Genomic DNA, 16,997 nt, shown 5'->3' with positions numbered 1-16,997 from the left:
CTTTAATATATTTTTCCTACTTGCCCATGGTGTCAAACTTTTTATACCCCAGCCTGTGGCTCAGTGGGGAATAAGCACTTCATGGAAAATATGGCTGATCTGTCACAGAATTTATTCTTTAAATTTCTGTTTTGATATTTGTGGAGATACAGACTCTCTATTCACAAAACACTAAATGGCATAAGGAAAGATATTCTGCCATTGTCATTGCTCATCATTTTGCAAAGCAGCAAGAATGGGAATAAAACTGGTCTTTGATCAGTTTTACTGCTGCTGTTAAAAATCATAGGTTATTTTCAGCTGCCTAAATCTCATTTACCTGCTTTCCTAACTGGCAACATTTCAATATATGTCAGATTTATGCATCTCTCTCTGTGGATCTCTCAGTATGCCCTATCCACTGCATTTTCTTTAAAAAGCATCATTTCAGAGCCAAAGTGTCTGAGAAGAATTCCCAACTGGATTTAAAATATCCATACCTGTTAAATGCATACCCAAATGGCTCCAGTTAGTTCAGAGGCATATTAATAGGGAATTTTTCAGTAATTTGGGACTGTCTTCCTTTTCTGAAGTCAGTGAAGGGAAAAGTGGCATTGACTGCAAGAGATTGCCAGGTATTTGTGTGTTCTATACTTTTTGTAATGGAATAATCTGGAATATACCAGTCTTTTCTAAGTTTACTCTGTAAACAATCAGTCTTTGATTTGAGTCTACTTTTCAAGCTTTTCCCCTCAAAATCCTGAAATTTGGATATCATTCACATGTTCTTCTGTATCTTTAGGCATAATAAATAAATTAGAACCAGTAATTTGGCAATGCAGATCAGAAATGTCTCTGATATGAACTGCTGGCTTTGCTAATTCATTTACATCAGCCCCAAGTTTCAGGTTAGAAGGAGGAAATGCTGCACAGGGTTCTGGTAAACAGTAATTAAAAGTGGCGTGTTCAATACTCTGTGTTCTCTGAATGTCAGCCCAAGATACAAGTTGTGCTGAATTTAGCAAATGTATAATATATACAGGTCATATCAGGACTTTGTGGTGGGGTTTTTCACATAGGAGCAAACAATCATGACAAGGATCCTTTTATAAATTGAATCATAATGGTTCAGTTCTGTTAGGGCATGATATAGAAGTAATTGGATGACTGTTAAGTGAAGTTTGACTTTTCAATGATTTACCAAAAGTTATCTGAATTATTCAAGGTTAGGAATTAATTGCAAAGAAAAATTCAATTATATATAGCAAATACTAATTATTATGGTAATTTCAGATTTTGTTTTAGTCTTAACCAACCAAACACAGTGCACAAGTGTATATTGCCAGCCATAAAAAATTGATTCTTCTTGAGGAATGTGCTTAGGAAGCCACCACTTCCAAAGTGGGGTATGTTTGGTACAGCTGAAGGAATGCTAAGTGTTAAGAGTGTAAAACAACAGGCGCTGACAGACTCACCTGGCTTATTTTAATTGAGACAAATGGAGTAAGAAATGAAAATGTAAAATTCAAATTCTCTGACCTTGAGTTGACTGAACAACACTTCCTAGGGATACTAATGCCTGAACACATGGAGTTTTTAATTGAACAAACAGTTCTTTCCATTATTCATCACCTGAATTTGTGGTAATGTTTCAGTGTTAGGATTTCTGCTTTGGCAGCTGATCTTTGTGTTCTTTAGCCCTTCCATCTGATCCAACTGGAAACTGCTCTCATTTTCAATTAACTAATCCCCTCCTCATAAATATGTATATATATAAATATGTGTATGTATATACCTGTAGTGTGGCTTTGTTTTTGGGAAACCAAGCAGTTGATGTTACAGTCATGCTTTAGTTACCTGTGTGCTGGCATCAAAACAGGAAAAGGAGGGAATAAAGTACTTTGGAACTGCAAGATACAGAAATACAGTGTTGTGTAAGGTTCCTTTTGGGTTTTCTTCTACATGTTTATTTGCTCATGAGATCAGATCTTTACCAGGCACTGACAGAAGCATCTTTAAAGGAAAACCATAGAAAGATAATTTAAATTGTGTTTTAATTGGTTGTCTTTTTTAAAAGTATCTGTGACTTATCAATTTTTAAAAGCTGCATTAATTTTTTTTTTCAAGTAAACAGCCATCTATTTACTGAAATTTCTAACAGATCTTGAACTTTGTGACTGCTCTGAAAGGAATTCACACTTCTTTCCTGTGCTTAGGCAGGGATGGTCTATTTGATGTAATTTGTGAGTCTGCAGAGCTGTGGATTTCACCATTTTAATGGTAGTACTTGAAACCTTTGTGACTATTGGTGAAATATATTTTTCACTGAAAAATCTCATCTTTGGCCTTTGTGAGGCTGCACATCTCTGTGAACACTCAACACAAATTTTATCTTTAAATTCTGAATATGGAAAAAGTTGAATTATGATTTGTCAATCTCAGATTCTTAGATGGAACTGCTAAATAGTTGGTTTTAGTACAATGCTAAAACAAGGACAGGGAAAAAAATAGAAGTTGCGGGTAATTGCAAATGTGTAGGTTAGAGTATGGAAAAGTAATTGATAATGACCCATTCAAAGCTTCTGAATGTATTTAACCACATTTAGCTTGCTAGCATGTGGAAAAATTCTGAACTCAAGGCCTGTATACATTGGGAAAAAAAGAATATTTACCGTGGACAAAAATTTAAATTACTCTCTGTTCTGAGGGGACACTGCAGATGCTACTGGCAGCACTTTTATGTTCCCATATCCAGGTTCTAATTTCTAAATGGCAGGTCATGTTCCAAGCTATTTCAGGCTGTATCTCTCATTTGTACTTTTTCTGCTTGCACAACAAAAACCATTTTGTCCTTAAGGCTTGCAATTAGTGTGAATTAAAACTAACATTGTTACCTGGCTGAAATAGGAGGCAAATGAGGGATGGTGAACTGTGGCATGGATGGGATATTACTTACTGTCAAAAGGATGAATTTTTAGTGAGTGGTACTAATCTCGAGAGGTCTGACTTGGCTGGATTCAGTAATTTCACCTTTTTTCAACGCTTTCAGGTTGTTTTGATGGCTGTTTCTGGTTTTGAGTTAGTTTGTTGTGTTTTCATTTGTTTGGACATTTTAATTGTGGCATTTTTGTATCGTCTTTTCAGTGCCTTAAAAATGGGGATATTTAAGTTAGTTACAGATTTTGAGGGGGTTAGTCTTTTTGGCTTTGGGGTTTTTTAGTGTCACAAATTTGTAGGAATTAAATAAGTACCCAAAGGCGCCTGTCTTCAATGACTGCCTGAGTTAACAGCCAGGAAAATCTCAGTGCCATATAAATTCATGTTGCAGCTCACAACCAATCTTTTTTTACTTAATCTCTAGCCATCTTCAGATTGTTCAGCTGGATAAACACAAAAACTCTGATAAAACAGCTGAACAGGGATGCTGCTTCAGAAGTAAGGATTTAAAGGACAAAAAAAGCCCTTAACATTTGATTTTAGATAGTAAGGGAATTCCAGTGATAATAAATTGTTTGCAAATTCTTGTCACGTCATACTTGCATTATTTTGAGCAAATAAAGAACCTTACATTAGTCACTATAACCTGCTTTTGAAAATATTTCACTGTAAAAATTCAAAGCTTTGATTTTGTAATTGCACCTAGATAAATTATGCATAAGTAGAAAACTTATTGTTTGCAAACTGAATTAATGTTGGAAATTGCTGGTTTTCACTCCAATACTGAAATGTGCATTGAATCAACACCTTCTTTGATAGCAGAGCAAGGAAGCCAGCTGAGGTTAAACAGCGAGTTTGAAACTGAAAAACTTCAATATTTTCTGTTTGTACACACAGACATGAAACTTCAGCAACAAAAGCTTGCTGATAACTCAAGTGTGTCTTGCCTCAGGTTTTGCGCTAGTGAATATTGCTGGATATTGATCCTACCAGCTATCCTTGATAAACAGTAGACAAAAATTGTCCAAGGGACTGCAGGGATTGATTTTGCTGTTGTGTGTGACTTGGTAACAGAGCTGCATGATTTGACATTAGCAGCAGCCCACAGTAAATTAGTTACTTGCTCTTACTCTGCTGAAAAAAGTGCAGTGCAGTGATGGCCACAGGGAAGAATTGTGGTACTAATGGGAACAAGGTGTTTAACTTTTACAGAAAGTACAAATACAAGCGTGTGTGTACATCTGTTTAACTGTATATAGACTAAGTACAGTGTAAAACTGTTTGTTATTTTTGAACTTGAAGTTGCCAAACAGCAGGACTGACAGCTCGGATGCTGTAGTGTGGCAGGAGGGGAAGAAGGAATGCACTGACTCTGTGTTCTTGTCCTGTGTCCCTCACTGTCATAGGATTTGTCCTCAAAATGTGTGTCACATCCTACAGACCCTATCAGAAACTGTGACCTCCATTATTGGGTAATGCAGCTTTTCCTTGCTTGCCATGTTTGTTTTTGGGGTTTTTTCCTCTTCTGTGAGACATTACCTAAAGCTTCAGCTCAAACATTTCACATTAATTTGCCTTGGAAGGATGTTCATTGCACTTTACACATGATCTACCTTAACTGTTTCAACAATCAAACGTATCAAATGCAGGTGACTTTGTGAAACCCTTGTCCTGCTGTATTTACTGAATGTAGAATTTCAGCATTGTTTGCTTGCATCTTCCTACAGCTGAGGTTTTCCTGCAGCTGGAAGAAAAGTGTGGTGGGGTTTTTTTATGACTGAGCATATCCTCAGCACTTGAGTTTCCTCAGTGTGCTGAAAATGTACATCTGAGTTTGGAGGAGGTCTTGTGTGACCAACAAATGGAGGAGAGTAAAACCATAATGCTTCACTTACAAAGGCCTGGTAACACTTGTGGGATACAAAATGCCTTGTGCTACTCGTGGGAGTTGCTAAAACTTGTGAAAGAGAAATCCTTTGTGAGGATGCTGTGACAAGCCTTGGCCCCGAATTTACAAAGGAACACAGCTGTGTACACAGCACAATTGTGTTTTAGGGTTTCCATAGTCATTTCTTATAGGAGAATAACAGTTCTGGTGCATTAATAAGGGCTTGATATATTTGTCTTTGGAAATTCAGTTTCCAGAATTGTTATTCCTGTTGGAGCTCTGAAAATAAATAAAAGCTAAGAGAAAACATTTTAGTCATAGTGCTCAGTGAAAGTTTGCAAAATTTTTACGCTACAGTAGATTATTTTCAATAATGATAAGAAATCTGACTCAATTTGTAGAATACATCTATCTAATTATATAATTATATGTAGTATAATGGCTCAGAAATTCTCAAAATCTAGGAATTAGATTTTTTTCTGTTTGAAGATTTTTTTTTTCCTTAGGCTCCTTAGCAAAAGCACTTAAATTTGTGCTTTGAAATAATTGAAACATTTTAGAATATCATTACTATTTCAATATAGGTTATGTCCCCTTCGAGAACCCATAAAGTGGAGACTCAAAATCTGAAGATAATCACCAGCATTTCCTCCAAGGCAGGTTATTAATCAGTAACACATTCACAAATAAACCATAAAGCATGTTCTGTAATGAAACTGTTCCTGTAGAGGTTTAGAATCATTTTATTCAGTCAATTATTAAAGCATTTGTGCTGAGAAATATAATTTCAAAAGTGATCAATAAGAGGTTTTCTCTGGCGTGGCCTAGGAATCACAAGCAGGAGTGAATGCACAGAGAGATTTCTGAGGATGTTTGTCTTGAATACAAAAGAACGTGTGTGGGGGTTTAAAAACTTGAACTATATTTACTTTTTGCAAGTCTCAGTAATAATGCAAATGAGACAAGATTCCCTTTAGCCACTACACTCTGCCTTTTCTTACTGAAACTTATAGTGGAGAATAATATAAAAAATTAGTATCAAATTAGAAAAACTTATGTAGACTATAAGGTCATTCTGTGCCACAGAATAACTTAGGTTTTAAGGGCAGTGATATTCAAAATGTTCTCAGAAACTGCACCAATCAAAATATTTTTTGTGTGAAGCTTGTTTTGGGCAAAGCAGTTTGGAGGCTGCTCACAAGCTTAAGTTCTTGCTAAATGGGGAAAAAAAAATTGGATGGCAAAGGCAGTGCTGTTAATGACAAAATTTATGACTGACACCTTTGTATAAGAGAAAAGGGAAAGGAAGAAAAACTCCTGTGAAAGGGGAGGCACCACTTTGAGATTTTTCCATCCTCAGTAGTTTCAAGAGAAGTCATGAGGATGGATTGGCTTCTGAGCTGCACGGCTGCTGGAAGACTCTTGCAGGGCTCTTGGCAGGAGGAGAGGATCAGTAACTGGAACTCCAAAATGTCAGCTACCTTAGGTTTGGATGGCAAATTCTGAGAAAGACATTCTAGACATAAATTAACAAAGGTTTACTGTTTGACATGTCTCACAGTCCTATAGTGTTTTAGTAGATGTGCTGAAAGTTCTCCCTTTAAGGGTTTAGTGGGATTTTTTTGTTTGGATTAGCTTCCAGCCCTCTTAATTTTGGGACCTTAATTGGAACTTTTAGGAGTCCCATCAGATCCCAGGAGAATATTCTGCTGGGAAGAGCCTTGAATTCACTGAGTTTGCTGACCTGGAGAGGGTGGCCTGTTGAGGAGATTGCAGTGAAAGATTCATTACTGTCAATCCTTCCATCCTGCAAAGTAAATATCCCAGCATGGGAAGGTGATCCTTGGGACCCAACCTGCTGCAGTGAGCTTGTGCTGTTCTAGCTGTGTGTCTAGGGATGTGTGCACTAAAAGCAGAATAAATTATGTAAAACAGGTCTCGTACCTACCAGGGAAACATCTAACACAGTCAAGGACTGCACTTGAAATGTCTCTCTTTAGAGGAAAGTTGCTTCAAAGGGATACTGATCAAAGCATGAATAAATTCCCAAAGGACATGGAAATGTATGCATAGAGAGATTATACTCCAAAAGCTAACAATGAATGTTTAGCTATTTGGTATCTGGCTATTATATAATAATAGTTATGGATGTGAAATGTCTTAATTTTGCTGTGACAGCTTGACTGTATTCCCAGATGTTAAATATTTCAAAGCTTATCTTACATATATTCATAAACAAGATGAAAGTGTTAATTCTAATTAAAATGATGCACAGTTCAGTAGCAGCCCTAATAAAGTCCCTGTGGAACAGTGAATTTAATAGCAGTCTATCTTTTATGCAGAATCAAAATGTAGATTTCAATTTTACTGTAAACCAATCTTCAAGGAGAAACTGAGCAGTCAAGATGGAAGAACCGAAAAATTATTTTAAGGAGTTATTTCAATATGTGCAGAATTTTACATACCAGTATCTCTGTGTCATGGTAATTCAGAAAGGAATTGGGGGAGGGGGGGGAGTACAGGCAAGCAACAACCCTTCCCAAATTTAAAGAGTGTCCTGAAGTACATATTTCACTTGGTGAATATTTATAGGTCGTGCTTGTGGTAATAGTCCTTGTGATATTTGCCTGCTAAAATTTTTCTTTCAATTATTTTTTATCAATATTTGATAAACCACTCTTTTTAAATGTAATTTAATACTTACACACATGTATGTTCAAGATGCCTTCATAAGGATAGCAAGAACTTAAGCGTGGAATTATTGGGAGGCGAAAGACTGGGATAAAAGATGTAAGGGTATTTTTTTATTTTAAGGCAGAACAAATTTTCTACAACGTTTAACAGAAAAAAGAAAAGGTAAAAAGTCAGGAGATGGTAAAGACTCTGAGCAGAGTCCAAGGGCAATGCCTGGAGACAGGGTTGGTTTGTACCATTTAGGATACCAGGAAAGGCAAATCCCAGATTATGAGGAAATGTGTATTTTTCTTTTCAAGATCTGAATAGGGATTCTTTGACATGCAGTCAATTAATGATGGGTTTAATTACTTCTGTGTGTATTTCTTATTTTAAACTAGGAATTATTACCATTTTGCCTATCTATCTTGGTTTAATGTTATATACCCAGTGATTGCAATTAGCAGATCATGTTACACTGTGTTAGTAAGAGAAATTCTGTGAAGGAATTTCATTTTGCAAAAAGTCTTTTTCAATTCTTAAGAAAGACCTGAATTCTCTTCAGAAGAAAGTTCTGGAGGAAAATTTAGGTTGATCAGAATTTTTTTTGCCTTCTATGTTCTTTCCTTACAAAACATTAAGTAAACTGATAGTACAAAAAGAAAAAAATTACAAATTCTTACTGCAGTATAGAAAATTTAAAACTCCATTTTAAGAAGCTTTTGGACATGTGGACGTGTTGAGTTTTTATTTTTTTTTTCTTTACTGCAATCACATGAAATGCTTAACTTTTGTCAGAAGATCAGATTCTAATCACAAGGGTTTAGTATTTGGGGTTTGAGGTGTTCATGTTTGTTTCAGTTTTTGTGGTTTTGTTTCTTTAAGTATTTCACTTATATTCTTTTGGGTTGTATGAACTATACTGGTTTTTTTGACTTGATCAGGTGACTAAAAGTTTGAAATCAAATTTCATGTTTTAAGCTTCATAAAAATTGGTGAAAATCCAAATATTTAGTGAAAAGTCCCCAAATAATCTACAATGTTTAACTGAAAAACAGCTAAACAATTCTAGCAGAACAGGATGAAGTCTGTATATATTGTTAATATCCTAGAGGAAATAGTCACAATATTGACAAAATGCCATTACAGAGATTTTTCCCTTTGCACTGTGGATGTCTCTGAATGTCCTTGTCAGTCTGTGGGGGGCTGGCTGTGCTTCTCCTGCTGACCTTGCTTAGATTTTCCCTTTGATCAATGACTCAGATTAGCTGGAAAAAAAAGTTATTTTCACCCTTCTTTTCTATGCAACTGATGTGTTGAACTGTTTATTAACAGTTGTGTCCCAACCTGTTCATAGCCACCACCAAATTTTGCAATCATGTCTGGTCAGCTGGCATCACCAATTTTCAACTTAAAAATGCAAGAAGAGGCAAATCACTATTAATCAGGATTAATCTGATAGCAGGAGTGAGATGATATGGGGCCATATGAAACAAATCATGCATTTCTTTCAAGTTAGACATGAGGTAGACTTGCAGATAATTATTGAAATATATTTCTTCTGGTCTGGACTTTTTACGGGGCTCTTCAGAACTTCCAATGATAAAAATTGATTTGTGCTTACGGAATCACTGCACACTAAGCTCAGAATTTTCAATACCAAACCATTTAATCATCAACAGCTCTGGGTTCTGATCCTGATAAGACTTCTTAAATGAATTTGGAGATGGGGTGATGGTGCAGTTTGGGGATAGTGAGTCTAAGGTCTGTAGTTTCCAAAGGAAAATAGTGACTAATTTATGTTAACGTCATGGAAATCAGAAACAACTCAGTGCTTGGATAATTAATAACACATCAAGAAAAAAAATCTAGTTATCAACTTTATAGCTCCATAGTCCTCCACTGTTGTGATTTAATACTTATGCAGCACTTCTCCAAAAAGTTTGTTGGGTGCTTTGTTTTAGGGGTTTGTTTGTTGGTTGGTTTTTTTTTAAGTATAAATGTGTAGTATATGAAGAAACGTTGCCAGGAAAATCTACTCAGAGTTCAGCCTGTTTCATGCTACGAATCTGACGTGTGCAGATGGATTATTGTGGCATTTTTAAACTTAGACATAACTTTGTGATGTATTTAAATCTAAAAATGTCATAACACAAACTCCTGTGAGTAAAGAAACCTTGCTTAAACTGAGTTCCTTCTTGAAAGGAGGAAGTGCCCAACTAAATGAGAATAAATTTTACAATAATCCACTCCTGCTTGAGGTAGCTATTGCAGAAGAAGTAATGACAATATAAATGAAAATGTATTTAAATGTAAAAATCTGCAAGTAATTTTCAGGTTGCTCTCTGTGGTCATATTTTGTTGTGTTAAAAATACAGATCACACATAGATTATGGAGAGAAGTAATCTTTTTTTTTTTTTTTTTTAACTGTAAAATAAAAATGTGAGCAGGCTGTCCATGGATGAAATGATATGATTTCATAAAATACATTGCTGAGTCTAATGATCCCAAACTAACCTAATCATTTTAAAAGGCAGCCTTGAGATTCCTCTTATCCCATGAGCCTTGAATTGGAATAAATTTCCTTCTGGCAGTATTGTAAGAGAAAAAGATCCACAGATGAAATACTGTTTGATATCTTAGCACTCTTGTACCAGTGCCTAAGTCTTCTTACATTGTCAACATACTTCTTAAACATTTTCCAGTCTTTTCATCTCTTCTAACCAATGCTGCAGTGTCCAAGAAAGGATTCTTACTGTGCTACTGACTCTTTTGCATATATTGTAAATGTCTTTTGGAAAGCAGCAGTTTTGTGTGTAGAAAGAAGTATTTTATCCCCAGTGTGAAAGCTCTCATTTCAAAATTCTCAAGTTTTCAAGGGTTTTTTTAGTTATTGTTGTTTATGAGTTGTGGTTGGGTGGTTTTGGTTTGTTTTTTTTCCTCGAAGTAGTATCCAGTCTTCTTAGCCGTAAAAGTAATATAATTTGTAAGAAATAACAAGCAATGGTGGAATCTACTGGGCAGTAATATTTACAGTTAGTTAGAAGAGGAATTGTATAATAAAAGATTTTCCTTCAAGAGAAACCTGTAAAACTGATCTTTGCTTCTGATTTATGGACATTGCTACACTTGAGGAATAAATTAGGTAAACCTGAAGGAGCTGAAAGCTCAGTGGCTATAAAACAACCTATTGATTTTTGACTAAATCTCTGTCTTCAGTAGTTTTTACAGTTGCCTGCATCCAAAGAAGCCCACAGTGTAGCTACCACGGAAGCAATTTAAGTAATTGCTATTTGATTGGCTCTTTATACCTACACCTTATTTCTCCTCATCTAAGTGTTAATAATAGCAGCAGAGCAATTTAACCTGAAAATCAAGGACAAGGGCACAATGAAACTTTCCTGTTAATGCAGAAGTGACAGTAACAGTAGAGAAGTAACAGTAAAGATACTCAAGTGGTATTTATTTTTTTGCTTTAACTTTGAGTGCATCAGCACTTTCACTTTTCCACATAGATTCTCCTGGGTCTTTCTGCAGCTACTTTTTCTGTTTCTGAAGGGACAGAGATTGTGCTTTCTTGTTTGCTTTTGTGGTTTTTTTTTTTGGTTTGTTGGGGGCTTAGTATGTTTATCAAGAGGACTTCAGCAGAGACACAAACCATGGGCATTTTGAGGAATAATCGAATGGTTACAATGTCTGTCATTCCTGAGAAAAGCTATTATTAGCTTTATTCCATGATAAAGCTATTGCAATGATAATACGTGGCTCTTTTTCTCAAAGAGAACTTGTGCCGGAGAGAATTGCATGATCTCAATTCTGCTGTGAGCAATTAGCTGTGGCAGGTATCTTGAAAAGGGGATAACTTGAAAGAAACCTTCAAGTATTCTTCTTCATTAGTCTTCTGTGCTAGTGACAGTGGGAAAATGCACTGAATCCTTAAAAATGTTTAAAAATCAGTAGACTGTGCAGTTTGAATATATTGAGTATACAGGAGGTCAGTGGTGTTTTGTTTGAGCTTTACCATCTTCGTAAACTTGCTTAATATCCTGTTAAAATCATCAGCTTAAAAATATTAGTGTTTAACCCTTGCTGTGTATCTGAAAGTAGTTTTTATTGGGTCTGAAATGTTATTACACTGCTGTACTCTGACCTTCTTGGAGCGTTCATTCTGCATCCAGACTGTGCTGTAGCAGGGTGGAAAGGGGGCAGAACTGGCTTTTTGCATGGAAAACAGTGGAAAACAGGCTGTGAGTATATTTGAAAACTGTTTTGGCTTCCCTGCAGAATTACAGCAGGCATATTTGTGAGATTTAAAAACAGGGACAAATGAGTGAATCTGTTTTATTTATTAGCAGCATCCCTGAGATATTTCGCTCTTTACATTTAAATATTGTCAGGACATTACATTTGAAAACACAGAAATTCCCCTGAGAGAGTGTTGTGGCAGAGCTTGCTGTAGTCAGTGCTCATAATGCATTTGCCAAGGAGTGTTTATCTCTGTCTTCTCCCTCAGGTTGTGATGCTCCTCTTCTGCGGGGATGTCTGCTGGTCAGTGAATTTCTCATTCTTTCAGAACAAGCATTTGCATATCAAAGGCCCGATAGGAGTAAACACACTTTATACTTCCATCTGTCATTCTCTTCCCATTGAGACACAAAATAAGAGCAGTGTAGCGAGCAAGAGGTTTAATTTTTTGTTCTTTTAATTCTATACCATTTTGCTTTGAAATATGAAAGATGCCTGGGTTCAGTTTTCCATAGCTGTTTTTTCTTTCTATTAAGGTCTCTTGACTGAAGCTACCCTAAAAATAAAATCAGTACTCCTTGGAAAAGTGGCACTTGGGAGACAAAACCAAAACAACAAAACCACACTATTCTTCATTTCTTAACTCTGTATTTTATAATATTTAAAAAGAAACAAAAGAAATCATCTCAGAACATCTTCAGTCTTTGTCAAGTCATAAAACTTGACAAGTAATAAAACTTGAAAACTTGAATAATAAAAAGTCAAGTAATAAAACTTGAACTCTACATATCTTTATCTTCTTGCTAATTAAATATTATTAATACTGTTTTCTAAAGCAAGCATAATTTTTCAGTCTCTAGGAGAAATGAGAGCAGTTTTGTTTTCATTTCTCACTTCTCTTGCACTGGTTCCCAATATAAATTTTTCTTTGTGATTTCAAGGAATTAACTTGTTCATAAACCAGCATTAGGGCTGTGTTAGAGGTTCCCAGCAGTGATCAAAGTGCCATTATTCCAAGTGTGTGCATTCAAGCTTGTTTTGAAACCTGAACTCATTCATTTACGGGGAGTTTGGGTGAGCACCCAGCCCACCTCTCTGCCTATCTCAAGCAAGGTGTCACTGGTGTGAGGAGCAGCTGCGTGAGAATCCCAAGGGAGCAACAATTCCTCTACTTATTACTTTTACAATTCCTCTACTTATTAACCCCTTCTGGGACAGCCTCCACAAGCTCAGCAGGGAAAACACTACTGGGACTCTGCTCTCTCCCATCCCAGTGCGTGTTTCCATTGAAGCAATAGATTTCCTCCTTCAGTGTGCGTCATGGAACTTTCAGAATGAGAAATCCAGATTCAGTGCTGAGTTTTCTAGTCTCTTTTCCCTTTTCATTATTTCTGAAGCTCTGCTGTTCATCACTTGACAGGAGTTCATTGTGCAAGACCAAAGAGAAAATCATCTGAAGTTTCTATTTATTGTAGCTTGAAACCAAATCTGGATTTGCTGCCAAAGAATTTTACTGTCTTTGATGGAGAGGATGAGTTCAGAAACTCTTTGGAGCGTGGATCTCATATTTTCACCTTAAACCTGTACGGTACCAAGCCCAGTAGGGTCACAACCTCTGCTGGGTTCTTTGAGCAGTATTTTAAAGCCATAAACTTCTAAGGCATCTGCTTGGCAGTTCAGAATGCTGGATGCAGCCAAAGGCCTCACTCTCTCTTGTCCTTAGAAGTCATCTTTTTGACAGAGGTTAGTGTAGGAAAAAAAATACTCACTAAATCGATCAACTTTTGTGTCCAGTAAAAACAAAAAATCGCTGTGAAAGACCTCTAAATGAAGCTGGAGGTTTTCCTTTTCCCCTCAGTAAAAGTTTCACAGGATAAATTAATCTGGAAGAACCACTGTGCAACTGCATGGGCTCAGTCAGTGAACAGGTATAGCTACTGAACTAAATTATCTTCTCTCATGTGGGGATGCAACACAACAAACTTTAAGTGCCAGACAAATATGTCAAAAATAAGGCTCTAATATAACAGAATGCACACAAGGAAAGTATCTTAAAACATTTTACTGCTTTCCTTCATCTCTTTATTTATGCTTCTCATTCCTCATCAACAGCAGTGCTGAAATAATTAGAAGAATATGTTCAATTTCTGGCATTTCTTTTCCCAGTCTTCAGTTTGTAGAGCTTTTTTCTGATGGACCTGTTAGTGGTAGGATTTTGAAATAGAGGGGATTGTTGTTAAAAAAGTAGATGCCTGTATTTCCTAAGCAGAGGAAGTTGTTTTATAACTGGAATTTTTGATCTTGGATACCATAACTTGAAATTTGTCCTCTGCTTTAATTGAAGGGGACACAAGTGACCCAATAAGAAGATTTCTTCATACAAATTGTGTTGTAAATTAGGACAGTGATGTAAAGTGGCATCCAGTTCTTACAAGGGTGCTTGAAAAACTGAGTTACTATTCAAGTTGAGTTGAAAAAGAGAATTTTTAAAGACCTGAGATTTTTTTATCATGACCAATAAGTCCAGTAGACTTTTCATAAAAGAGAGAAATTTTGGGAAGCTCTTCAAGACTGTTGTCCCTTTCAGTGATTACTTGAAATGTTGCTTTTCTTTCACTTAACCTGGTTGCTTTGCCCTTTGAAAGCCACAAATGATGGTCTTTGAGAAGGAGGAAACAAATCTTACTTTCTAATTTATGCCAGTGAAAACCGCCCTAATGCTTGCACCATGTTTTTAATTTGTTGTGGTCATATCTTTTGTTCCAATTGGACTTAAGATCTAAAATCCTCTATTGTTTTAAAGATTTTACTTGTGGCTTTGTGGTTAAAAAGACCTACACGTATCATTGGCATTTTTCAGAAGTACATATCTGGCAGTTGGATTATATGATTGTTGCAGTTTCCATCTGTTCTAATTAGCAATATTTTGATAGGTCGTCCAGCTAAGCATTTATTTTTAGTTTTGAACTGGATATTCAAAGGTAGTGATGGCAAGTTTGTATTTGTTATTGTAAAAATAACAATACATTGCACACACAAAAAAATCCATTGCACACAAAAACACCCGAGAAAGAAAGTAATTAGATGTTTTTTGTTTTCTACCTCTAAAGAAACTTAAGCATGTAATACAACTACTTCCCATTCTATTTATTAGTAGTTATAAATTTGAAAGGGAAAATGATGCTTTGCAAAGTCTAAATATGTAGGTGTAGAGGTTTCAATTTTACGTGATTTCAAGTCTTTCTTTGGTCTAATGAAATAAATGAGCTTATCAATCTCCCAATACTGGTTTTTTTCCACAAGGCATTTTAACATTTTGGAAGGGCTGGATTAGTTTAGAAGTTATCCTTTGCTATTACTTTCTCATAAACTTTGAATACATTTGGGTAATGAAGAGGGACTGGAAACAAATGATGCAAATTAGGACAGAAATATCTTTACTGGGCCTTGATTCTATGTCTTGCTGCAGGTGGCAGCAAAGCCAAGAAACATTATGCAAACAGAGACACATTGTCTGAACAACTTCAGAGCTGGGAAAAACATAACAAATTCTGATAAAATTTAATGGCACATAAATAGCTTCCAACATGATTGAGAAATTTGAAATGCTTTGCTGAGGCAGAAGAATGAGTAGTTGTTTGTACATTTGCTAAACTTTGGGGGATATTTTATCAAATATCTTCTTGGTAATGGAAGAGTCAAAATCTATTTTTTCTTCTCAGTTTCACATGGATTAGATTAAAATGCAGTCAGTGTTGCTACTTTTAAGTTGTAAGGTAAGATTTTTCCAAAGTATTTTTGTACATCCCTCCATATATCAGCAGGATAAGCCCACAGAGTCTCTGGAAAGGCTGAAATCTTAATTAAAGGAGTTTCATATTTTACATTAAAAAGTCTTTAAGCTGTTTTAGCCTCTCAGAAGACATTGAAATGATATTGTAGCAATAAGTAAAAAAAGCTCTGCCTGGATTGTTCAAACAATGAAACAGTTCAAACTGATCTTATCCATTGTGGCTGAACTTACCTTTACATAAATTGATGGCCTGGAGGTTAATGAGGGAAGATCATAAAATAGCTCCAGGAATCTTGGGCTTTACAAGGTCAGCAGCGTTGTGGAACTGGGCTAGACAAAGAAGGAGCCTAAGCTGCCTTAAGCTGCCTGTGTGTGTTTGGCCAATTGCAGTGTCAAAAGTGGAAAGCTTCTCTTTAATGAGAGTACATCTATTGCAGTATTGATTCAGACAGCAGCTGAAGGGGGGAAAAGGATTGAAAATTTCATATGAAGCAGGGGATTTCTTTGAGATGATGCTCAGGTCATACAAACTGAGCAGTGCTGGAGGAATGAGGGCTTGTGTTAGCATGGTGGAGTAATCATAACAAAAGTAAGAAGTCAGATGCTTTGTGTTTGTCAGGAAAAAAACTCAATCAGTGATATTCTTTAGAGATATATCAATACTAAGGAAATATTTTATAAGGTAATACCCATGCCATATTTTGTCCTTGTGTTATTTATATTAGCTAAATGCTCTAAATGGTAGAACAGAAACCTGTTATGTCTAAGTGGTGTTTAAAAGCTGTTATGAGAACTTTCCTAAAAATAAACGTAACAGCCTGTTTTGGCTTCCAAAAGTGAATGCAGAGTAAATGAGCTGTTGCTGGGCAGTGCAATGTCTACAGCTTTAGCTCAGAATTGGCTTTTTAAAATCATTTGTGCAGGCTTGATGGCAGGTGAGGGAGCTTTTCAGTAGGAATACTGAAATTATTCTTCAGATGTTTATGAAGCAGGGAAGCACAAAAATGCCTGACTGGAAAGGTGGTAATGAGGGTTGGTGTTTGAAGCCAGCTGGGCAGAGGGGAGCTGGTAGAATGCCAAGGGAAGTGAGCTTGGGTAGACCACGAGCAGCTCTCAGGAAGACAAGGGGCTTGTATCTTACAGCATAAAGAAGAAAAAAGGATAAAAAAATGGGATGCAAAAACCTGTAGAAGTGATCTAATATTCTGAACAGGGATGAGCAGAGCAGAATGTGATGTCAAGGCAAGAGAGAGGGTGTTGCAGTAATTCAGTGTTAATAAATGAACTTGAATGTCTTAGGGATGTAATTAAAAAACCACAGCCAATATCTGTCTCCATGGAGGAGAAGGCAGCATTTTGGTAGGAGTCTGGTCATTTAATCTACTGCACCAGTGGCTAAGAACAATATTTATAAAGCTTTGCTTGAATTATGTTGATCAAAGTCCATTTGAAAAGAAGCCTGGTTGTGCTTATCAATAAAT

At 36.1% G+C, this 16,997-nt stretch overlaps 1 protein-coding gene across 6 annotated transcripts in view; it reads left to right on the top strand.

Annotated features, from left to right (window-relative positions):
• EPHA6 (EPH receptor A6) overlaps positions 1-16,997 on the top strand; it is a 370,926-nt gene that overhangs the window by 87,727 nt on the left and 266,202 nt on the right. The gene's annotated exons all lie outside the window — the stretch shown is intronic.

The sequence above is a fragment of the Melospiza melodia genome, chromosome 2 (assembly GCF_035770615.1).
Source record: "Melospiza melodia melodia isolate bMelMel2 chromosome 2, bMelMel2.pri, whole genome shotgun sequence".
Taxonomy (NCBI): Eukaryota; Metazoa; Chordata; class Aves; order Passeriformes; family Passerellidae; genus Melospiza; species Melospiza melodia.
Note: the sequence above shows the minus strand (reverse complement) of the source record. Positions and strands in the feature narration are given on the sequence as shown.